This window comes from Suricata suricatta, chromosome X (assembly GCF_006229205.1).
Source record: "Suricata suricatta isolate VVHF042 chromosome X, meerkat_22Aug2017_6uvM2_HiC, whole genome shotgun sequence".
NCBI classification, from domain to species: Eukaryota; Metazoa; Chordata; class Mammalia; order Carnivora; family Herpestidae; genus Suricata; species Suricata suricatta.
The window spans coordinates 37,907,578-37,932,308 of NC_043717.1; positions in this window are offsets into that span (position 1 = coordinate 37,907,578).

Sequence of the window (24,731 nt, forward strand, 5' to 3'; positions counted from 1 at the left end):
GTTCCTCAAAAAAACTATCCATAGAACTCCCTTATGACCCAGCAATAGCCCTGCTAGGGATTTACCCAAGGGATACAGAATGCTGATGCATAGGAGCACATGTACCCCAATGTTCATAGCAGCAATGTCAACAATAGCTAAAACATGGAAAAAGCCTAAATTTCCATCACCTGATGAATGGATCAAGAAGATGTGGTATACATACACAATGGAGTACTACATTGCAATGAAAAAGAATGAAATCTGGCCATTTGTAGGAAAGTGGATGTACCTCGAGCATGTCATGCTAAGCGAAATAAGTCAGGCAGAGAAGGACAGATACCATATGTTTGCACTCTTGGGTCTAACAGGAAAACAGGAGAAACCTAATGGAGGACCAGGGGGAGGGGAAGAGGGAAAGGGAGTTGGGGAGAGAGAGGGATGCAAAACTTGAGAGACTATTGAATGCTGAGAATGAACTGAGGGTTGAAGGGGAGGGGGCGGGGGGGGGAAAGAGGTGGTGGTGATGGAGGAGGGTACTTGTGGGGAAGAGCACGGGGTGTTATATGGACACCCATTTGACAATAAACTATTTAAAAAAAAGAAGTATGGTAGCTAGTTTCTAGAAATAGGCCACAACGTACCACGTTTCCAAGTATCCATGAACTTGTGTAGGCCCCTCCCACCTTAATTCTGGGTTAGCTCAAACTCAAGTTTTGGTTAGCTTTAATTAAAGGAATGGTGTCAAAGTGACACTGTACCAGTTCCGGGCTTAGGTGTTAAGAAAGCCTGGGCACCTTCCTTTTCTCTGGAAGTCCTTTTAGGAGCCCTGAGTCATCGTGTAAAAAAGCATAACTATCCTGCTGGGACAGACCACAGGAAGAGGCCATGATGAGAGACCAAGAGAAGACACAGCACTGACACTAAGATGTCCTGTTAATAACACTTAGCACAATTTTCAAGGATACATTATACAACAGAAGGCACTGTTGACATCAGTCTTCCAGCTGTCCCCATCAAGGGCACCAGACAAATAAGTAAAGGCATTTTCAAAGTTTAAGACCTGGATGCCTTCTGTTTGCAAACTCAAGTCATAGCCCATGCAAGAACAGCAGAAGAATCATCCAACTGAGCCCTAGTCTACTCACAAAAATTTTTTTAGAGAGAGAGCAGGAGAGAGGGGGAAGAGAGGAAGAGAGAGAATCTTAAGCAGAGTCCACACCCAGCATGGAACCCGATCCCATGACCCTTGGGACAGTGATCTGAGCCGAAATCAAGAGTTGGACGCTCAACCGACCGAGCCACCCACGCGCCCCCACAGAATCTTAATTAATGAAATGCCTGCTGTGTGAGGTTAACAGATAACTAAAACAGAAGCACATATAGAGAATATCATGAAATAATTAACACATGAGAAGATGGGCTAGAAACAATATAGAAAGAGAGCAGTGGAGAATTTTGCAAAATTCACTCTCTCTCAGATTCCAGAAGCCCTAATAAACCCAAAAAGGGTAAATGAACTCACTCCTTTAAGCACAACATAGTAACAATGCAGAAAACTGAAGACACAGGTAAGTTTTCAAATGGAGCCAGAGAGAAGAGGCAAATCACATTCAAAGTGACAATAATTAGGGGCACGTGACTGGCTCAGTCAGCAGAGCATGCAACTCTTGAGCCAAGGGTTGTGAGTTCGAGCCCGCATAGGGGGTAGAGACCTCTTAAAAGTAAAATCTTTTTAAAAAGGCAGAGGCAATAATTAAACTGACAACTGAGTGCCCACAAGAAAAACATTACTAAAGTCAGAAGGCAATAGAATGGTATCTTGAAAAAAAATCAAATGAACTATTTGCCAAGTGGGAATTCTATGAGCACTGATCTTTTCAATAAAGAATGAAGGTGAGTGGGGGCACTGGGTGGTTTAGTCAGTTAAGTGCCCAACTCTTGATTCTGACTCAGGTCATGATCTCAGTTTTTTGAGTCTGAGCCCCATGTTGGTCTCAAGGCTGACCCTGCAGAGCCTGCTTGGGATTCTCTTACCCTCTCTCTTCTCCTCCTCCCCTGGCCATGCACTCTCTCTCTCTCAAAATAAATAAATAAATTTAAAAAAAAATTTTTAAAAAAGAATGAAAGTGAGGGGGCGCCTGGGTCGCCCAGGTAATTGAGTATTCAACTCTTGATTTTGGCTCCGGTAATGATCTCACCATTCATGACTTTGAGCAACAAATTGGACTCCACACTGTTAGTGCAGAGCCTGCTTGGGATTTTCTCTCCTTTTCCCACCCCGCTCCATCCCTACACATGTGCATGTGTGTTCTCTTGCTCTCTCTCAAAATAAATAAATAAAAAATTTTTAAATCTGTTAAAAAAAAGGAACTGAATCAGTAATTAAAAACCTTCCCGCACTAAAAAAAAATTTTTTTAAATCCATACCCAGATGGCTTCACCATCAAGTTCTACCAAAAATTTAAGGAAGCATTAACAGTCGGCACCTGGGTGGCTCAGTGGATTAAGCATCCGACTTCAGCTCAGGTCATGATCTCATGGTTTTTTTGAGTTTGATCCCTGCATCGGGCTCTGCACTGACATCGGGGAGCCTTCTTGGGATCCTCTCTCTCTTCCCCTCCTGTATGTGCTCTCTCTCTCTCTCTCTCTCTCTCTCAAAATAAATAAACTTAAAAAAATAACGCTTGGGGCAATGGGGTGGCTCAGTTGGTTAAGCATCTGACTCTGGCTCAGGTCATGATCTCGGTTCTTGAGCACGGGCCCCTGGGTCAGGCTGTGCACTAACAGCACAGGGCCTGCTTGAGTTCCTCTCTCTCCCTCTCTCTGCCCCTTCCCTGCTCATGCTCCCTCTCTCAGAATGAATAAATAAACATAAAAAGATAATAATAACACTTAACACAAGATTCAAGGATGCATTATGCAAATGCTTTCAGATAACAGGAGCCAGGGTACTTTCCGCAGCTTGGAATTCAGCTTGATCCAAGTACAAAGATACAACGAAAGCTGTTCAAGAGCTGAAAACTATAGGCTAGTCTCATTCTTGATCACAGATTCACAAAAGGATCCTCCCCCTGATGAAACTGAATTTACATCTGCAATCCACCCAGAATTTTTTTTTTACACTGCTCAGTATCAGTGACCATATTAAGAGACTAAAAGGAAAAAATCAAATTCTCCTCTTGATACATACAGAAAAAGTAACATCTATTGATTAAAAAAAACTAAACTTGAGGAACAGAAGGGAAATTCCTACTCTAAAAGAAGATACATAAGCAGCATAATACTTAACTGGTAAAATATAAAAAGACTTCCTTTTAGTAAAGGGAATGAGACAGGAGGTCTACCGTCATTTCTTCTACTCAACATAGCACAAGAGGTCTTGGCCATGACAATAAGTTAAGAAAAAGATGTAAAGCTTAAAATAGGAAAAAAATGCTATTTACAGATGGGAAGACGATGTTCACAGAAGAAAACTCAAAAGCCTCACCATTATTACAATTTTAAAGGGTTTTTTAAATTTTTTAATGTTTATTTATTTTTGAGAGAGAGAGAGAGTGTGTGTGCGCAAGTGTGTGAGGGAGGGAGGGGCAGAGCGGGAAGACAGCAGATCCAAAGCAGGCTCTGCGCTGACAGCAGTGAGCCTGAGGTGGGGCTCGAACTCACAAACAGCGAGATCATGACCTGAGCTGAAGCCAGACGCTCAACTGACTGAGCCCCCCCAGAACCCCTTGCAGGGGTTTTATTAGCAAGGTTGCTGACTATATCAAAGCTCAAAAATAAAATCTATTTTTATATACCAGCAGTGCTTAGAAATAAACTTTTGGCATGATATAACACGTATGTCAAAAGAAATCTAACAAAATATGTGCAGAAAATGGTATTAGTCCATCTGTTGAGCAAATAAAGCCAGATGCAAAAATATACACTATATTAATCTGTTTACATAAAGGTCAGAAACAGGCAAAACTACATGCTTCAGAGATAAATATTTAGGTGACAAAAAAAAAAGCAAAATAAGGAAGTGACTTTCATGAAGTCCAGGTATCTCCAGGAGAAAGGGATAAAGACTGGAGATGGAAGAGGGCTTCAAGGTTCCATTTCTTGGCCTTGGTGGTGGTGAGACGGGGGCTTGTTCACAGGATCTCTTTCAGCTGCACACTGTTTCCACTGCATTCTTGCACAGATCTTGTGTTTCATACACATGCATACGTACTTTAAAAGGTTTGACAAGGGGCGCCTGGGCAGCTCAGTCGGTTAAGCGTCCAATTTCGGCTCAGGTCATGATCTCACGGTTCATGGGATCAAGCCCCGCATCAGGCTCTGTGCTGACAGCTAGTTCAGAGCCTGAAGCCTGCTTCGGATTCTGTGTCTCTTTCTCTCTCTCTGCCCCTCCCCTGTTCACTCTCTATCTCTCAAAAATAAATAAATGTAAAAAAAAAATTAAAAAAAGGTTTGACAAATCCCCAAAGAACCAGCAACAAAACAGGGGACAAGGGGAGATCCATATGGTAAATGGCCCTTTGAGACATAGGGATAAACTAATTTGGAACTCTGAACTAATTTGGAGCTTTGAAGAAACACTTTTAGTGAAATATCATTTATTTTTTAAAAACAGATGATGGGGGGGGCAGGGGCTCCTGGGCGGCTCAGTCGGCTAAGCGGCCGACTTCAGCTCAGTCACGAGCTCACGGTTCATGAGAACAAGCCCCGCTTCGGGCTCTCTGCTCAGAGCCTTGATCTTGGACTCTGCCTGGGATTCTGTCTCCGTCTCTCTCTGCCCCTCCCCCACTCATGCTCTGTCTCTTTCTATCTCAAAAATACATAAACGTGAAACATAAATAAATAAATAAAATACCAGAAACTCAGAGCTGCAGGGGCGCCTGGGTGGCTCCGTAGGTCAAGCGTCTGACTTCGGCTCAGGTCATGATCTTACGGTTCGTGGGTTTGAGCCCCATGTCAGGTTCTGTGCTAACAGCTCAGAGCCTAGAGCCTGCTTCTGATTCTGGGTCTCCTTCTCTCTCTCTCTCTCTCTCTCTCTCTCTGCCCCTCCCCCACTCAACCTTCTTTATCTCTCTCAAAAATAAATGTAAAAAAAAAACTAAAAAAAACCCTCAGAGCTGCAGAGATCTCTGAGACTACCAGACTCTTTAAACATAACCTAATGCCATTTGCCTAAGCACCTAAGCCTACATTGTTTCCGTCATTTTACAGATTCGCAGGATGACATAGTTAGTTGTTAAGGATTTGTTAAGGGTCCAGAACAGTCACTCTCAACCCTGCCTAAACATTATAGTCACATCAGTAGCTTAAAACACACACACACACACACACACACAGGGCCATGGTCCACCTTGAACTGAATCAGAATTGAATCAGAGGGGCGCCTGGGTGCCTCAGTCGGTTAAGCACCAAACTTTGGCTCAGGTCACCATCTCATGGTTTGTGAGTTTGAGCCCCATGTCAGGCTCTGTGCTGACAGCTCAGAGCCTGGAGCCTGCTTCAGATTCTGCGTCTACCTCTCTCTCTCTCTCTCCAACCCTCCCCAGCTTGTGGTCTGTCTCTTTCTCTCTCTCTCTCTTAAAAAAAAAGAATTTCATGATCAAAAGTTACTTGATAAAATGGAATTACAGGAGACATACAGAACACTGCATTTCGTATGAGAAGCAGATTTGCTAAGAACGGAAAAAAGGCACGCCGCTGCTTTCTCTCAGGGCTTTGTGCTTTCTCCTGTGGTTTTATCCATGCCAAGTAGTGCATTAGAAAGTCACTCCTAACGTAACGCTTTCAATTAGTGCGCGTCAAAAAGAAAAGCATCCTTAGTAAAAAGTGGGAGCAGAAGCGTGACTTTTGTTTTTTCCATACTGTCCATTTGGGGCAATATGTATTCCTACCCATGTTCCAGGGATTATCAGTTCATTTTCCAAAGTTCTCCTATAGACATTAGGCATTACTCTAGTAATATTTACCCACCCTGGTTTTATTTCTCAGTTGCTTATTCTAGGGCTTCTGCACATAGCAACAACAGAGGTCCCTGCTTCAGCCTGGTCACGGCACTCAGATCCCTGGCAACGTTCATAAATGAATAGATCTTTAAACTATGGGAACACTGAACTCAATACCGGAGTTTCAACGGTCTCTAAAGTGCTATTTGGGCTGCATCCATCCCAGATCTGTCAATTCTGATAAGTAGCACATCTCTCTTTATCTTCATGCAGGTGGACTGGTAGATAGCTATCACAAACTAAGCCAGCTCCTACACTTACTCATTACTACTGTAGTTTGCAGCTAGAGACATTAATTCTCAGCATACATATATATATGTATATATGTGCCCATATATGCGCTTATGTATATATAAACAATCGATTACTTAATACACATATATTTTTCCTCCCTGACAATAGTTGCAACTAAATGGGCAGATTTCGAGAAGGGTCATAGTCTTTAGGTAAGAATGTAGCAGTTAGTGTGGAGGCTTTTTGAATCAGTGGAGTTATTAGTGGACTGCTGTGCTCTGTCAGCGTGTTTTCTGTAGAAGGAACTGAAGTGGAAAGGAAGACAATGGATGGGGTTCTTTGCATAAAGGTTCTCTGGTGTGCGGACTCAGAAGTGAGTGGGGGGTTAGCACCTGCCTGAAGAAACTTGATCAGTTAGGAGGGGGTCCACACACAAAACGGGCCTATAAAGGGTACAATCACTGAAACTTTGGGTAACAAGGCTTACCAGAAATGAGAATTAGTTTTGCACATACATGTACACACACTCATAATACACGGAAATGCATACAAATGTGTGTGTGCGTGATACATCATTTAAAAAATAGATATGGGGGTGCCTGGCTGGCTCAGTTGGGAAAGCATCCCACTCTTGATCCCAGGGTCTTGAGCTCAAGCCCCACATTGGGCATGGAGCCTACTTAAAAAAGTAAATAGGGGCGCCTGGGTGGCTCAGTCGCTTAAGCATCCGACTTGGGCTCATGTCATGATCTCACAACCCATGAGTTCGAGCCCCGCATCGGGCTCTGTACGGACAGTTCAGAGCCTCGGGCCTGCTTCTGATTCTCTGTCTCCCTGTCTCTGCGCCTTCCCCACCCACACTCTGGCTCTGTCTCTCTCAAAAGTAACTAAACATTAAAAAATAAATAAATATATAAAATTTTAAAATATATACACACAACCATACATAACGAAGTGTGAATACTAGTGAATTAGCTGAAATCAAGAATGAATTCCCCAGAAAACCCTAATGAGTAATGTCTTTATTCTTTTTCTTAATGTTTACTCTAAGCTCATTTATAAGTAGGAGGAAAAAGGGTTGGAAATCACAATAGGGAAGTTTTTCCAAATCGTACCCACCAGCAGGTTCTCTCCGTCTAATGACTCATGATCTCTTAGGTCTGTGATGGGATTTGTGGCTCTGAGCTGGGTTTTTGATGAGTCACACCAGAGCTGACTCACTTTCCTCCATGACTAACCTCTGTAGGGAGTTAGTCAGTGAAGGACCCATAGCCCACCACAAGGCGGCGCCCTAGGGAAGGAAGAGCCTGTGGGCTGCGTGTAAGAAGTAGCAGAGCCCGGAAATACGGAATACACAACTCACTGAGGGACTACTGCATTGGTGTAGTAAAGTCAGCATCTGATGGCAGCGTTATCTTCAGTACTTCAAAAAGGATTGGCTGAAACACTTAAAAAGAAACAGGTCCAAAAAGTGGCAAAGTTAACTTAACCCGGGGTCAGGGCCCAAATACTAACCTGTAATTTGGAAGAGGAAAAATAAAAACCTATTATATGTTAGCCTGACTCCTTTTTTCTATTTTAAAAAAAATGGGGCACCTGGGTGGCTCAGTTGGTTGAGCGCTTGACTTTTGATTTTGGCTCAGGTCATGGAAACAAGAGTGTGAGCAGGGGAGGGGCAGAGAGAGGAGACACAGAATCCAAAGGAGGCTCCAGGCTCTGAGCTGTCAGCACAGAGCCCAACACGGGGCTCGAACCCATGAACAGGGAAATCATGACCTAAGCGGAGGTCGGATGTTTAACCGAAAGAGCCACCCAGGCACCCAGAGTGTGAAAAGGATTTTTAAACAAACACTACTTCACTCAGTGTCTGCACCCTCCCTCCAGTGAATGGGGTCCTCTTGACATACAATCTACACATTAAAAAACTCAAGAACAAGAGTACTATCAAATACCAGGGCCAGATAACAAAAGATTTTTCAGTTCAAGAATTACCATTTTGTGCTAAAGATACCAAACATTACATGTTAGATTACTTTCAACACTGTTCGAGTTCAATCTCAAAAAATCTAAGTAGATTTCTAAGATTCAAATAACCCAAATAAAAGGTCATGGGCCAGAAGCTCCTCATCGAAATAAAACCTTCGACACACAATAACTTCTTCTTAGAGATTGAAAAAGAGAAAAACACTCCGAAATGATTACTGTTCGAACTATGCCCATTTTAAATACTATATGCCCTAGAAAAGCTGTTTTAAAATTTTTTACCTAAATATTATTGTTTTCATTATGGTGAACTTGAAAGGCAAATCATAATTCACAAAGAAAACTTTTGAAACCATGTTTGTTTTCTTTTTATTATTTTTTTAATGTTTATTTATTTTTGAAGGAGAGACAGAGAGTGAATGGAGTTGGGAAGTTGGGGCAGAGAGAGAGGGAGACACAGAATCCGAAGCAGGCTCCAGGCTCTGAGCTGTGAGCACAGAGCCCTAGGCAGGGCTCAAACCCATGAGCCATGAGATCATGACCTGTGCTGAAGTCAGACGCTTAAGCGACTGAGTCACCCAGGCGCCCCTGAAACCAAGCTTCTAAGGACAATCTGTATCAGGGCTGTTCAGATGTTAACGTACATGCCAAATCCCGAACCCCACGGCCATTTTGTTGAAATACACAGTATGATACAAAAGGTCAGAGGTAGGACCCCAAACACTGCAATTCCAATGAGCTCTCGGATGACAGGTGCCGCTGGCCCTTGGACACCCTTTACGTAACCAAGAACACATAATCACCTTGGAAATGGTGACTGCCGCTCCCTTGGGAACGGAGGCAGGAATTTTATATGAGCTCCCCAGTTGACTATGTACTTTGTAAAGGAACTTAGGGAAAATAATCCAGAAATTAGGCCCATCTTTTCTTTTCTTTTATGACTACAAAATCCTCAGCACGGTGTGTGTTTGAGTCAAACCCCAGGAAAGCCGAGTTCCACCAATACACACTCAAACAGCACCATTGGTGCCATGGCGAGATTACATTGTCAAAGGGAATATTTGTTAGCAGCCTTTTACAGGCTGGGCTTTGAACACATTGTTTCCCTTAATCATTCCATTTCACAGGAAGACCCAGCCTCTACTCAGAGTCAGAATCTGAATTCAAACTCCATCTGCCTATCTCTACTCTTATTTGTATTTTTATGTTCTACATTTGATCAGCTTATTATTCCCTTGTCATGGGGGAAAAGTACATGTCCCACTTATTTGACTCTGGGTTTGGCCCTATGACACAGATTGACTAATGGAAATGTGAGCAGACATTTTTTTTTTAACTGTGTGGCATGCTTTTGGGTTGTGCTCTTGCTCTCCAGCAAGAAAACGGTTCTTTCAGCAGTATTTGTAATAATACGAAAATATCAGAAACAACCTATTGTCTGTTAAGCATAATAATTATAAGTGATGCACGATATGGAAGAATGCATGATGTAAAAGGAATAAAACATAAAATGAAGTTTGCAGCTGTGGGGAGACTGCGACATACATATGCACAGGGAATAAAAAGGACAGAAAGGAAATCTACCAAAAAGATAATCAAAATTTTGTTCGACTTACGGTTAACTTCCGTCCTCTTGTCTACTTTCCACAGTTCGGTTACCGTGTCACCCTGCTTCAATAAAATACAAATAAATCTTCAATTTCCAAATGTCAAGGCAAGACTTCATAAAAATACACCAGGAGACAGTAGAAACCATGAGCAGGCTTTACCGAAGTGAGAATGTCACACCTCAGAATTTTTTCATTTATGTGCAATAAAAACTCAGGGTCACATGTTAGTTGCAGGGTGACTGTGGGTACGCTAACCCCTCTGCCTGCTTCCTCATCTGTAAATGGATTTAATAATATCTACTTCTTGGGTTATTTAGCACATTAAATACAGTAATATATATAAAGCAGCCAACTTATACAAGCATTCAGTGAAAGTACCTTTCCTTCACTAGAATAACACAGAAAACGAATGTGATTATATCATCTTATAGAAGGGAATTTATCAATGAAGCATTAACCAAAGATAATATTCAAGGCAATTTAAGAAACCCAGCAGTCTACAAACTTACCTATAAGAAGATTCTACTGCACACGTCACTTTTAGTGACCCCTGTGATTGATTACATTGAGCCCACCCAGGTAATCCAGGATAATCTGTATTTTGTTTCTGTGTTTAATGGGGCTTGCTTGGTTAAGCCGCTGATTCGTGGTTTCAGCTCAGGTCATGATCTCATGATCAATTCGTGAGATGCAGCCCCAAGGCGGCCTCAGCTCTGACAGCAAGGAGCCTGCTTGGGATTCTCTCTCTCTCTCTCTCTCTCTCTCTCTCTCTCTCTCTCTCTCTCTCTCTCTCTCTCTCCCCCCCCCTCCCCCATGACCACTCATGTGCTTGCACTCTTGCTCAAAAATAAACTTTACGAGCGCCTGGGTGACTCAGTTGGTTGAGCACTGGACTTCAGCTCAGGTCGTGATCTCACATTTCGTGAGTTCGAGCCCCACATCAGACTCAGTGCCGTCAGCGCAGAGCTGGCTTCGGATCCCCTGTCCCCTTCTCTCTGCCCCTCCCCCACTCATGCTCTCTCTTGCAAAAATAAATAAAAACCATTTTTAAATAAAATAAATAAATAAACTTTAAAAAAGAAAGAAAGTTAGGGAGAAGAAGAGAAATGCAGAATCCCAAGGTTTCAAAGCAAATGAAACCTATTTGTGTCCCTGAACAAAACTGCAGAAGTCACTGCACAAATCAGGGTTTAAACAGATCACACTCTTAGTCTGGTTTTACCCTGAAGCAGCTCTGTCACCTTCGGTAATTCAGTTAAACTTCTTAAAGGGCATCTTTCAACCAGGGGGATTTGCTAAAAATCATCCACTGTCCGTCCCTTCCAGCTCTGCATTTCACCGGTTTCAAGCAGAGACCTTATACTTTGCAGTGTCAGCTTACCTCCCCCCCCACCCCCCACTCCGGGTCCCCCAGGAAAAACTGAAATGGGAACAAAAGTCAAGATGCCTATAATTTAAATACCCTTGGGCTGATTTCACATCTCACTTTTAACAGTGAAAGCTACAACAAACAGACGGTTACTGCTGACACGAGATGTGTCATGACAGCCCTACTGATAATTGATGTTTTTACAGCTCTTTACTGTTTATAAAGCACCTTCACATAGGAAACGTTTTAGTTAATCCTCACAAGAGCTCTGTGAAATGGTATGGCAACCCTACTACTCTATGCGTTTTCCAGTTGAGGAAACTGAGCCTTAGAGGCTGGGGAAGAGCCCACCATCCCATAGCAGGTGAGCGATCAACCTGGGACTTGAATCCGGGTACTTAGGATTCAAACACACGATTTAAAAAATATAGTTTCGGGGCACCTGGGTGGCTCAGTGGGTTAAGCACCCAATTCTTCATTTCCACTCAGGTCATGATCTCACAGTTCGTGAGTTTGAGCCCCGCGTCAGGCTCTGTGCTGTGTTGGTGCAGAACCTGCTTAAAATTCTCTCCCTCTCTCTCTGCCCCTACCCCACTCATGCATGCGCTCTCTCTCTCGCTCGCTCGCTCTCTCTCTCTCTCTCTCTCTCTCTCTCTCAAAAATAAATAAATAAAACTTAAAAAAATTTAAAAAAAAATTTCTTGACACAGACACACAGCATCTAAGATTTTTCCACTTGGTGTCACAAACACAGAGAATGCGTGAATCAAAAGAAATGTGCAGAGTTTTATCCTTTCAATTGATCCTGGTGAACAGTTTATTGAAATTCAAGGACAACCGGAGTTTCCCAGTGAGGAATGATAGGAATCTAAAGGGCAGAGATGGAAAAGGTCTGGGGTTCAACTGCCCCAATGTCCTAACATTCTCAGGATGAGAAAACAGAGGCCTCCCTTGGGACAAGTGGCTTGTGGGTGGCAAAGCCAACACTAGAACTCGGGGCTCCCACCAGGCCTGGGGGCTCTCGGCACTGGCTAGGTCTTACACAGCTTTTAAGAAAAGTTAACAACAGAAACTGCTCCTTAACACTGAAATGGTTCCAAGTCAAGTAATTTGAGGGACTCCATTCTCTCCCTTCTACATCTGCAAACCATATGGATGCTGCCTGTTAAGGGTCCTAGAATTCTCTGGAGGCAATCCTCCTCAAAATGGGAGGGTTTGTAATGAGACATGCCTCATTTTAAGACAAAAGGGATGTTCCAATAAGGAATCTGTCTGAGGGAACGTTAAATCAACAGGAACTGCCCCCATTACCATCTTCTATCTAAAAAGGGTCTTCTGGATAAAGGAAACTGGAGAACCTACGAAAACAAAAGGAAAATATTTTGAAGAGGAGCACATTGTCCAAGTGGTCCCATTTGCCTCCTTTGGAAATACTGGAATGCATCAGCAGGTGCTTTATTAGCAAGATTACTTGGATCATGAAGCTGAAAAACGTGGAATGCTTAAACTGAGGACCTCACAAAGAGAATAGAGGGGGACATGGAAATGATGGACAGTTTGAAATTGCAGATCCCACCTTATATATATATATAGGTTTTATGCAGAAAAACCAGTAGGAGGCTTCCGTTAGCCTATGAAGGATTCAAGGACAAGAATGTCAGTGGAAGGGGGCCCTTCCTTCTGAGGGGAGCAGATAGCTCGGATTTATTTCCTTCCCTCGGGGCACTTGGGAGGTGAGGAGACTTGCCTAGAGAAAAGATTTCTACCCAGCAGAAGAAATGAACAAAGCTTTTGGCAAACATGCTAACACAAGCTAATGTGACAAATGGGAAATATCCACATTCGTTCACTTCTACAGCGCTAAGGGGGATACTGAGTTGGGAGGCCAAAGGCTATTAAAAGGGAGAGTAAAAGTCCCCGGTTTCAGTGTTTCAGAGATGACGTTTTTACTGAAGAGGGCTCCATCGAATACATCGCTAGGTTTCTCCTCAAAACAGTAGCCAGATCTTAAAATCAAGGGGACAGGAGGTACGTGGGTGGCTCCGCCCATTGAGTGTCTGATTCTTGATTTCAGATCCAGTCATGACCTCGGATTCTCTCTCTCTCTCTCTGGCCTTCCTTGCCATGCACACACATGCGCACGCTGTCTTTAAAAAAAAAAAAAGTCTAAAACTCAAGGTGACAGGAAGCTAAACACAAGACCCCCAAAGGGCAAAGTTTATTCTCCCACAGCTTTTCAGGGCCAAGAAGACACAAGATCTTCTAGGGTTTCAATTAAAAGCCTGGAAGAACCAGGCCTGAGGAGCACTGCAACCACAGCTAGAAGGTGTCTTCCTAAAACTGCAACCTGGCCTTGACTTAGCTCAACACTCAATTGTGCACGGGTGATCAGCTCCTCACTATATTTACCAGCAGAGGAAAAGGAGGAAATCCTCTCTGGAGGAAGATGTAGTATACAACGAGTAAGATTCTTTCACATGTAATGTCTGGTATAAAATAAGAAATTAATGGATAGGAGAAAAATTGCAAGAAAACATAACCAATGTTCAAGAGAAAACAAAGACAATAGATGCAAACTCGAAGATGATCCAGATTATGGGATCCAGTAAACAAAATCTTTAAAGTAATTGATTAATTGTTCAAAGAAAGTGAGAATAAAAATGGATGAAAAGATGGAGAACTTCAAAAATGAACTAGAATCTATGTAAAAAAAAAAAGTCCAATTGACATCCTAGAAAAATAAAATACCTGAAATTAAGAAAAATAGAATATCTGTAAAAACTCAGATGGGTTGATTAGCAGGGTTGGGTTTAATAATAGACAAGATATAGTAAACTTGGAATATAAAAGTTAATGGAGGGGGACCTGGGTGGCTCAATCAGTTAAGCATGTGACTTCAGCTCAGGTCATGATCTCATAGCTAGTGGGTTCGAGCCCTGCATTGGGCTCTGTGCTGACAGCTCAGAACCTTAGGCCTGTCTTCAGATTCTGTCTTTCTCTTTCTCTCTGCTCCTTGCCCACTCACGCTGATACTGTGTTTCTCTCTGTCTGTCCCTCCCCTGCTCGCATTCTGTCTCTCTCTCCTTCAAAACTAAAATAAAATAAACATTGGGGAGCCTGGTGGCTCAGTCAGATAAGCATCTGACTTTGGCTCAGGTTATGATCTCACAGTTTGTGGGTTCAAGCCTCACGCTGGGCTCTGTGCTTACAGCTCAGAGCCTGGAGCCTGCTTTGGATTCTGTGTGTCTCCCGCTCTCTGCCCCTCCCCTGCTCACACAGTCTCTCTCTCTCTCACTCTCTGTGTCTCTCAAAAATAAATGCACATAAAAAATAAGTAAAGAACTACAGTATAAAAATTAACTAGTTAATTTTTTAAAAAAGAAAACAAAATACAAATCCCTGCAAATGCTATCTCAGTTAGGATCCTATTTCAACTGTTAAAACTCCTTGGCTTGCTCAGTTGTTAACAGTAAAAAATAACATTTTTTTAACTCAAACTAGTCACGGTCGTCTAGAAATATTGAAGTACAGCCATTCGAATTTACATTATTTTAAATAAACAGCAAATGCAACACAGAGGTTCAGGAAGAAGCTGATTTATAAATAGAGTATCGGGATATACAAGCTATGTCTTTTGTTCTCTACAAAATAAAAGGAGTAGCATGCCGTAAGAAAAAAATTTTAAGAAGATATTTTTTAATGTAAGTGAAACTTCTATTTTCCCCCATAAATAGTAACACATCTGTCATTTTGACAGAGGACTACTCGTGTTGTGGCTCTTTCATGCCTCTCACTGTGTCAGTGGCCAATCTGGAGTGGCACAGGGCAGGCAGAAAACCTGTAACAGTTCAGAAAGAAGTCAAAAGGGGTCTCAAGGCCCTTCGATGTCCCCTATTTTATACATTTTGGTCACTTCACAGTTCATCTGTACCTCTACGGATCAGCAGAAATGGGCTCGAATGAAGAAAAATTTAGATCTGTTTTCTTTACTTCTAACAGCTCTACTGAAACATACCAATTTGTATGGAAAACAAAGTTCTGGAACAACTCAAAACTCAAGGTTATTCTACTACTTCTGAAAGGTTGGGGTCACTTCATATATAGTTTCTCTAAGAATAGTTACTAATAGGCACTTCATGTAGATTTCAAGTAAGTTCCTGCACATGTATTGTAACTATACTTCCTTGTAATGTACAAGAGTCCTTACAAAGAATCCTTTAATATGTAGCAAAACAGAAATCTTTAAATCCATGTTTCCACTGTGAAGAGTTAGTAACTGCTGGAAAAGCACATGCACCTTATGATTGGGTAAACTATGACCGTTTCTCAGTACAAAATCCTCCATTTTCAGACATGGTAAAGGAGAACACAGATAAACAGCCACCATCAATCAGATCTCTTTTCATTTCCTGACATTCTCTTTCCCCAAAAATGCCTTTTAAATTGGATGTTAGAGACAAATAGATGGCGAATGCTAAAGGGTACATCCAGACAAGAAGGTCTCCAATGCCTAAGGGTATCTATAGCGGCTTCCAGAATAAAGAGGAAAGAGAGATGTTTGCTCATTCTCTAGCACTGAAGAGCAACTTCCCATCCGATGGCCATCAAGGGTACCTCATCGAGGCCAAAAAGAAACCGGGGCTATCTTAAACAAGAGGATAAAGACAGAGGACTTAAGGGGAGAATCAAGGGTACGCTAGGAAACACGGGGATTGGGACTCGTTTTGGCTGACAGAATTCAGAGGAAGTCACCTGGAGGCGGTTGCAAGCCTTGGCCTCAAGACTCCTTGCTCGCCTCGGCACTCTTAGAACCCTAACAACTGCAGCGTGAACGAGCCCCGGCTAGCCTGGTTAAAAGATTTTTTTAAAAAGCACGTGAGGTCACCTGGCTGCACTCCGCTGACAGAGCATGGGACTCTTGGACTCTTGCATCTCAGGGTCATGAGTTAGAGCCCCACATTGGGTGTAGACATTACTTTTTAAAAAAAAAGTAAAAAGGAAACATGTGGGGAGGAGCTAAGGCCATCTTAGAAGAGCAAGCCCCCAACACCCCCACAGCAGAAAATATGCTCAGATCCAAAGAACTGCCCAGCTGAGTCCTGTCCAAACAACTGCCAACTGACCAGATCAAGAGCTAATTCACTAACTGCTGGTGGTTTTAAACCACTGGCTAAACCCATGTTGCGGTATTCTGTTAGGAAGCAGAAGCTAACTGCTACAGTAAGGGAAGGATTCATTCAGTGAACAAGTATTAAATGCCTTCATATTTGATGTAGTGCTCTCAGTAATTACGGACGGCCCCAGCAAGATTAATATGCAATAGTGCCAAAATTTAGCATCCCGTCTAACAACCCTAAAAGAAATGTGAATGACAAGACCTAGTTAGAGGACAGGAAGGCTCACTCAAAGAAGAGAGCACACTCGAGCTAGTTTTTAAAGAAAAAGTAGGTGGCTCTGCTGGTCAAGTGTCCGACTCGATTTCAGCTCATGCCATGATCTCACCGTTCATGGGATGGAGCTCCCCTACCAGTGTGGAGCCCGCTTCGCATTTTCTCTCTCCCCCTCTCTTTGCCCCTCCCCTGCTCACGCTCTCCATCTTTCTGAAAATAAATAACAAACAAAAAACTTTAGAGAAATATAGGAAGTCACCAGTAGATAGGAACGGCCAGAAGAAGGAGAAGCAGCACGTGCAAAAAGCACAGATGCAGGAAAGAACTCAAGGAATGTTCTAGGATTGGAAAATAGTTTAGGACAGATGGAGCGCAGGGAGGAAATGGCAGACGATGGAACAGGAAAAGCGGGTTGAAGGCAAATAATGAAGGGGTGTCACACTGTAAATCATGCTCAGGAATGCGAATGCCTCTTGTAGGCTGTAGAGAGCTACAAATCATTCTTAAGTAGGAAATGACACGATTAAATCTGTGTTTGGGGAAAGGAAAGCTGATGACAGGTGTGGGATTAGAGGCAAGGGGAAGAATCAGGGAGACCGGCCGGGAGGCTATTACTGCGATCCCAAAGAGGACCTGAACTAAACTAAAAAGAGACTGTGAGGGGGATAGGAGGTGCGTGGGAGGCTACAGACGGGGCCAAGATTTCTACTTTGGGAGCCTGGATTAATGGTAAATGCATTAATTAGGCAGGAAACCAGAAGAGCAGACTGAAGAAGAATAACACGTGTGCTTTATAAAGGCACTTGTAGGATATCGAGGGGGAGCCATGGGGGAGGGCAGATAAGGATATAGATTCAGACCTTCTGCGGATGGCCAGGTGGGCGAGGGCAGGAGATAAAGACCTGGGGAGTCTTGTTTTTCTTAGGTTTATTTATTTATTTATTTATTTTGTGAGAGACAGAGACAGAGAATGAGCAAGGGAGTGAGCATGAGCAGGGAAGGTGGAGGGGGAGAGAATCCCAAGCAGGCTCTGCCCTGTCAGTGCAAAGCTCGATGTGAGGCTCGAACTCACGCACCATGAGATCATGACCTGAGCTGAGATCAAGAGTCGGACGTTAAACCGACTGAGCCACCCAGGCGCCCCAAGACCTAGAGAGACTTTAGAACAGAACGCAGAGGGAGGGGGGCAACTCAAGGCCTGAGAATGAACATGAGCACGGGACACTGGGGGGAAAAATACAGGTGGAGAAGAGGAAAAGCTAATGAATGGCAGAATCCAGAGGGGCATTCATATTTCAGGGGCAAAAGAAAGAAGATCAAACAGCGGCAACCCTCCTTGGGGGGAAGAACAGAAGGAAAGGAAAGGGGAGAGAAGGATCATTCAGCCAGTATGGATAATGAATTAAGGGAAAATGGACACTCATCCATTCTGCCACATTCTTTCCTCTAGCCAAGTCATCACCAGGCTCTTCCCCAGGGTTCTTCCAACTCCAGAGGGGTCCTGAGAACATAATCGGGTCACCGGGAGACTGCAGCAGGGGCCACTTGGGTAACAGCATCTGTGTCCCTGAGTCTTATTTAAAAACGCGCTTCTTCAAACCCCTCCTCTGGCACCTGCTCCAGCAAAGATCATTCCCCACTTTCATTCTTACGGCACTTACTTGAAATAAGCTTATAATTAATAGACTACATTTTCCCAAACAGATTTGCCTTCATGTGTTTTCAATAACTAAAAGAGAGGCTTTAAAAAATAACCCCAAAGCAGGCAAAGATTTTATAAGCAGAACATAGAAAGCAATAGCCATAAAAGAAAAAAAAAACCATCACTGGGCTTCATTAAAAACCATCAAAAGATAGCATGAAGACAGTGAAAAGGCAAGGCACAGACTGGGAGGAAATATTTGTGGTACATATATCTGACGAAAGACTCCTATGCAGAATAGAGAAGAACTTGAACAATGAAATCGAAATCAAAATCGGCCAAAACATTTTAATAAAAATTTCCCACAAAGATATGGCAATGCCAGGAAGTATACGAAATGGCATTTAACATTACTTACCAGGAAACATAGATTAAAACCATAAATAAGGACCAACTGACTCCCATCAGGAGGACTACTATCAGAAAGGAAAGAAAAGGGAAGGGAGGGGAGGGAAGGGAAAGAAAAGGAAACAAGAAGAAAAGGGAGAAGAAAAGGGAAAACAGGTAAAAGAGAAAAGGAAGAAAAAAAGGAGAGAAGAGACAAGAAAAGGGAAAAGAGAGAAGAAGAAAAGGGAGAAGGGAAAAGCAAAAAGAGAAAACGAAGAATAGAAAAAAAAAAGGAAAGAAAAGGGAAAAGAGAAAAGAAGAGTTGGCAGGAGGGATATAGAGAAGCAGGAAGCCCCTACACTGTTGAGAACGTAACGTGGTGCGGTCACTATGGAAAACAAGATGGCAGTTTCTCAAAAAAATTCAGATAGAATTACCATATCATCCAGCAGTTCCACTTCTGGGTAAACTGGAAAGCAGGCTCTAGAAACATTTGTACACCCATGTTCAGACCAGCACTACTTACAGTGGCCAAAAGGTGGCAGCAAACAAGTGTCCACAGCCAGGCAAGTGGATACACAAAATGGGGTATATGCATACAGTGAAATATTATTCAACCTTAAAAAAATTCTGACACACGCTACACCATGAATGTTTTTTTAAGTGTATTTATTTATTTTGAGAGAGAGAGCAAGTGGGGGAAGGGGCAGAAAGGAGAGAGAACATTCTCACCAGGCTCCACACTGTCAGCATAGGACCGGATGTGGGGCTTGATCTCCCAAACCGTGAGATCATGGCCTGAGCCAATACCGAGAGTCAGATGCTCAATCAGCTGAGCCACCCAGTACCCCAACATGAATGAATCTTAAGGACATTATGCTAGGGACACCTGGGTGGCTCAATCGGTTAAGTATCTGGCTTCAGCTCAGGTCAGAACCTCATGGTTCGTGGGTTCGAGCCCCGCGTCGGTCTCTGTGCTGACAGCTAGCTCAGAGTCTGGAGCCTGCTTCCGGTTCTGTGTCTCCCTCTCTCTCTGACCCTCCCCTGCTCGCACTGTCTCTCTATGTCTCTCAAAAATAAATTAAAAAACATTTTAAAAAGTTTTTTAAAAAGGACATTATGCTAAGTAAAATAAGTTAAAAAAAACACACATATTCTAGGATTCTCCTCCTATGAGGTACTTAAAGTAGCCCAATTCATAGAGACGGAAAATGGAACGGTGGTTGTCAGGGGCTGAGGGAAGAGAGACTCGGGAATTACTGTTTAACAGGCACAGAGTTTCAGTCCTGCAAGATGAAGAGTTCTGGAGATGGACGGTAGTGATGGTCACACAACAATATCAATGTGCTTAATGCCACTAACTGTACAAGCAAAAATGGTTACAATAGTAAATTTTGTTATGTGAATTTTTAGCACAATTAATTATTTTTATTTTAAAACCCACAAGGAGATACCAGTATGCCCCCACCAAAAATAGCTGAAGTTAAAGGCGCCTGGGTGTCTCAGTCAGTTAAGCATCCAACTTTGGCTTAAATCATGATCTCATAGTTCATGGGTTCGAGCCCTGCTTTGGGCTCTCTACTGTCAATGTGGAGCCTGCTTTGGATCTTCTGTCCCCTTCTCTCTCCACCCCTCTTCCACTCGCTCGCATATGTGCTCTCTCTCAAAAATAAATAAATATTTAGAAAATAGGTTAAGTTACAAGGACCCACAAAACCAAGTGTTAGCAAAAATACAGACCTCCTTACACCACCGGTAGGATTTTTTTTAAATGTTTATTTATTTTTGACAGAGATGGAGACAGAGACAGAGCATAAACGGGGGAGGGGCAGAGAGAGACACACACACAGCATCCGAAACAGGTTCCGAGCTCTGTCAGCACAGAGCCTGAGGCAGGGCTCAAACCCACGGAACTGTGATATCATGACCTGAGCCGGAGCCGGAAGCTTAACAGACGGAGCCACCCAGGTGCCCCAACTGCTGGTAGAATTTAAACTGGTACCATCACTTTGGAAGACTATTTGGCAACTGTCTACTAAAGCTAATATAAGCTTACTCTGTGACCCTGAGGCTCCATTCCCAGGTATGTGCTCCAGAGAAATGAGTGGTTAGGTGCACCAAAAAAACACTAGCAAGAATGTTCATAGCTGCTTTATTCACATTAGCCACACACTGAAAACCACCCAAAAGCCCAACAGGAGAATGGAGCAACAAAAGTGGTTATGTGTGGACGGAACTACGAATCAACAATAAGCTAGAATGAATTACTACCACACACAATAACATGGGCGACTCTCCTGGACATTATGTTAATGGGAGTGACACGAGTGAACATCACTTCTATATGATACTATTCATGTGGAGCACTGCGGTAGATAAAACTAGTGGATGGAGTGGGGTTTTTTTAATGTTTATTTATTTTTGAGAGAGAGAGAGAGACAGAGCATGAGTAGGGAGGGGCAGAGAGAGAGGGAGACTCAGACTTGGAAGCAGGCTCCAGGCTCTGGGCGGTCAGCACAGAGCCAGAGGAGGGGCCTGAACTCTTGAACCGTGATATCATGGCCTGAGCAGAAGTCAGACACTTAACCAACTGAGCCACCCGCCCCAGGTTTTAAAAATCACAGTGTGAATGAAAAACCATAATGTGGTTCCCTTCATGTGGGAAATGGGATATAAACATGGTCCAGAAGAGGAAAGAGGAGGAAAGCTGGAGGTGGAGGGAGTGTCCCAGATCTCGACCCTGGTGGTGCTCACACGGGTGTGCACAGACACATACACGTCGAAATTCACGGAGCACGACACTTTAGCATAGTGTGTTTTACAGTTTATTGTATGCGTGTGTTACACCACAAAAATGATAGAACTCTAAAGCACCTAGTGTGTCTACCATGAGAACAGTAGGATTCAAAAAAGGAATAAAAGCTCACCTTTTTGCTCTTTTCCTTTCTGACTTAGACGATCAGACTCTATTCCTACCAGATGCCTTGGGGAGGATGAGTGACTTCCCCGGGCCGGGGTCAGATCATGAATCTAAGTCCCACGCAGTGCAAACTTACATGCTCCTAAATGTCACAATGAGGTTTCCTGAAGTCTGTCTATGTCCGTGGGGTCTTTACAGTAAGAACCTCTAGGTCCTTAGTCTAGCCTATGCTTTTTGAGCCAGAGTTCCCAATTTGCTTTCTACTAGTAAGTGTCCAATTTGATCTTTTTAAGCTTTGAGAACAGCATCTGACTTCTTTTTACACCCTCACTGGCAGGGGCTAATTAAAATCCCTCTTCAGCTGTAAAGGCAGAATGTCAAAAATCACAAGATGTCACCACATTCGGGCATTGTGATGAATGCATACACCCCGAGGAAAGAGAAAGCTTGATTCTCTGTATCGGCCATTTTGATGTCCGTCCCTCATTACAGCCAACAGAGGGATGACTTTCACTTCCTTGTGAGAGCCTTAGCCATGGCCCAGCATTCTGAGGAAAGGTCAAAATCCCCAAAGATGACCCCCCAACTCCTTCTATCCTTCCGAACACTGTGCTACCCGGTTGTTTAAAAAGGGCCTTAATATGCAAAACTTTACAGACGTGCTTAGGTAGTTCAGTCGGTCAGGCATCCCACTGTTGATTGTGGCTCAGGTCATGATCTCACAATTCAAGGGTTCAAGTCCCTCCTCAGGTTCTGTGTTGCCAGCACAAAGCCCGCTTGCGCTTCTCTCTCTCTTGCTCTCTGCTCCCCCCACCCCCGTCCCCCCTCATGGTCACTCTCTCTTTCTCAAAATAAATAAATAAACTTTAAAAAAATATGCAAAACTTTATATTTTAATGACAGGGCCGGGTCAAATTCTTTGAAACTGCATCGCAATGAAAACCTTTCTGAACTTGATGGTCTTGGAACCCATATTAAACCTGCCATTAATTTAGTGAAGCAGGTGAATTATGAAGGTGCCGCGTATGTGTTAGACATGGCAAGAGAAAAAAAAGGACGAGATGATTTTTTAAAAAGGGGGGGGCGCTGGTTTAAAAGAAGTCCCCTAATGCACTGGTATTCTGATAAGCGTATGCCAAGTCAACAGTGAGACGTAGGTTTTGTGAAAAGCAGAGCTGTTACGTAGGCTAGACAGGACATCTTGTTCAAAGTGTTCGAAACGAAATTATTCAGAAAAACCAGCACCTGTACACAGTTTCAGGAAGTGTTTTTAAAAGCAAGCATCAAGCAAAAACGGGTTAAATGCAAAAGCCACATGACCACAAGAGAAAAACAATGCCTCTTTTAGAACGGTAAAAAGTAACGCAATAGAACGACCTGCAGTATTTTATTTAAATTTATCGTCTAAAAGAAAATGAGCTTTGTTTTCTCCTGAGAATCTCTCAAAGTATGTTTCACTTCATGAAAGTCTCCGTAAGTCAAGATATTGGAATGCAATAATTGTAAAGCTGGCTAGGTATATTAATTGTGCTACATACCTGTGGTTTTTGTGATTCCTGCGCTAGCTTACTTGTGTCTATTCACTCTTATTTTTCAGAAACCACTTCTGGAAGCTCCCGTTTTGGCTTCCACACTGCCACCTGTAGACATAAAAGAGAAATAAACCACGTATTATGCGTCAACCTCGGATCTTTCCCAGGCAACTAACAGGAAAATTTGGGGGAAAAGTGGCAAAATCTGTGCTTCAAGAGGTAAAAGTGCCCTTTCTCCTCTGTGTGGAAAATTTCTAAGGAGTCCCTCTCGCCGGTTGGTCTAAGAAATTATTCGGGAATCGAAACATACATTAAGTCTCAGATGAACACCATTCTGATCAGCTCAGTAAAGAAAGAGATGGAGTCACAGAACTCATCCACACGCCAACCTACAATCATTTCAAGATCTGCCACTTAAAAGCAGACGACAACTCAACCACTTTGTTAACTGGGTAATTAAGAATTCTGTAAATTACCACTAAGGGGAAAAAAAAGAGGGAGCGATCCAGGCAAAGGATATTTTCTGAGACGGTTGTAAAACATGTATTTAAAATAATAATATCCATTCTAAAATGAACTAGTGCTTTATCCAATCTAAACAGCAGCTAGATGGGGTTTTCTTCATAACGCCCTCCCTATGCCCATTTTGAACACAGCTGAAACCCTACAGATTTTAATACAGGCAGGGTTGGGGTTTTTTTCTTAAAAAAAAAAAAAGACGAACCATAATCCAGTAGAACAAGCAATAAATAAAAATCCACGAGCAACTATCAGTGAGTGAATGCGGCCATGAGATGAGAGGAATGTGTGTGTGTGTGTGTCTGTGTGTATGTGTGTACGCGCGCGTGAAGAGTCAGAGATAGAGACACGAATTCTAGAGTTAACTGGGAATAACAGACCGAACCAGTGTGTTTTGTGTGAGTGAGAGAACAGAGAGACAAAGATTTTAGAGTTAATTGAGAATAACAGACGGAACCCGGGTGTGTGTGTGTGTGTGTGTGTGTGTGTGTGAGTGTGTGAGTGTGTGCGCGCGTGCATGAGAGAGAGAGCAAAGAAACAGAGACACAGATTCTAGAGTTAAATTGAGAATAACACACCGCTCCGCACAGCTTTTACCTCCTGCGAGTCCCAACAGTCCATCGAAAACAAGCACCCCAGCTCTGGCACCTTAAGCGAAAGACACAAGCACCACCCCCACTCCCACCCCCAGCCCCACCCCCACCCCACCCCACCCGCTGGGCGAGATAGAGCCACCAAGCCACCCAGCCTGCCTGCCCGCCGAGCCCGCAACCCCGCCGGCCTGTTTCTAGCCCCACCAGAGACCCGTCCCCACTTACCAGGAATTCACTTGAACGCTTGAAAAAGCCTGGTTCGGCTTAAAGAATTGCAGCAAATCCAAGAAAAATCAAGTCCCCTTGAGCCACTGTCCTCCTGCTCCCTAGGACGGACATTTCACACACATTCACACTCCCTTCGCCACCCAGAACACGCGCTGGGCCATCCCGAGAGGCTCTCTGGGGCCCCGCCGGCGACCAATCCTGCTTCCACGTGCCTCCATTAAGCCCTCGCCCAAACGTGCACGGGGCGCCAAGTGCATGTGCACCGGCAGCCTTCAGCGAGAAGTTCGGCAAACCCCAGGCCACCCCCACCCTCGTCGACCCCACTCCGGCCCTGGAAACG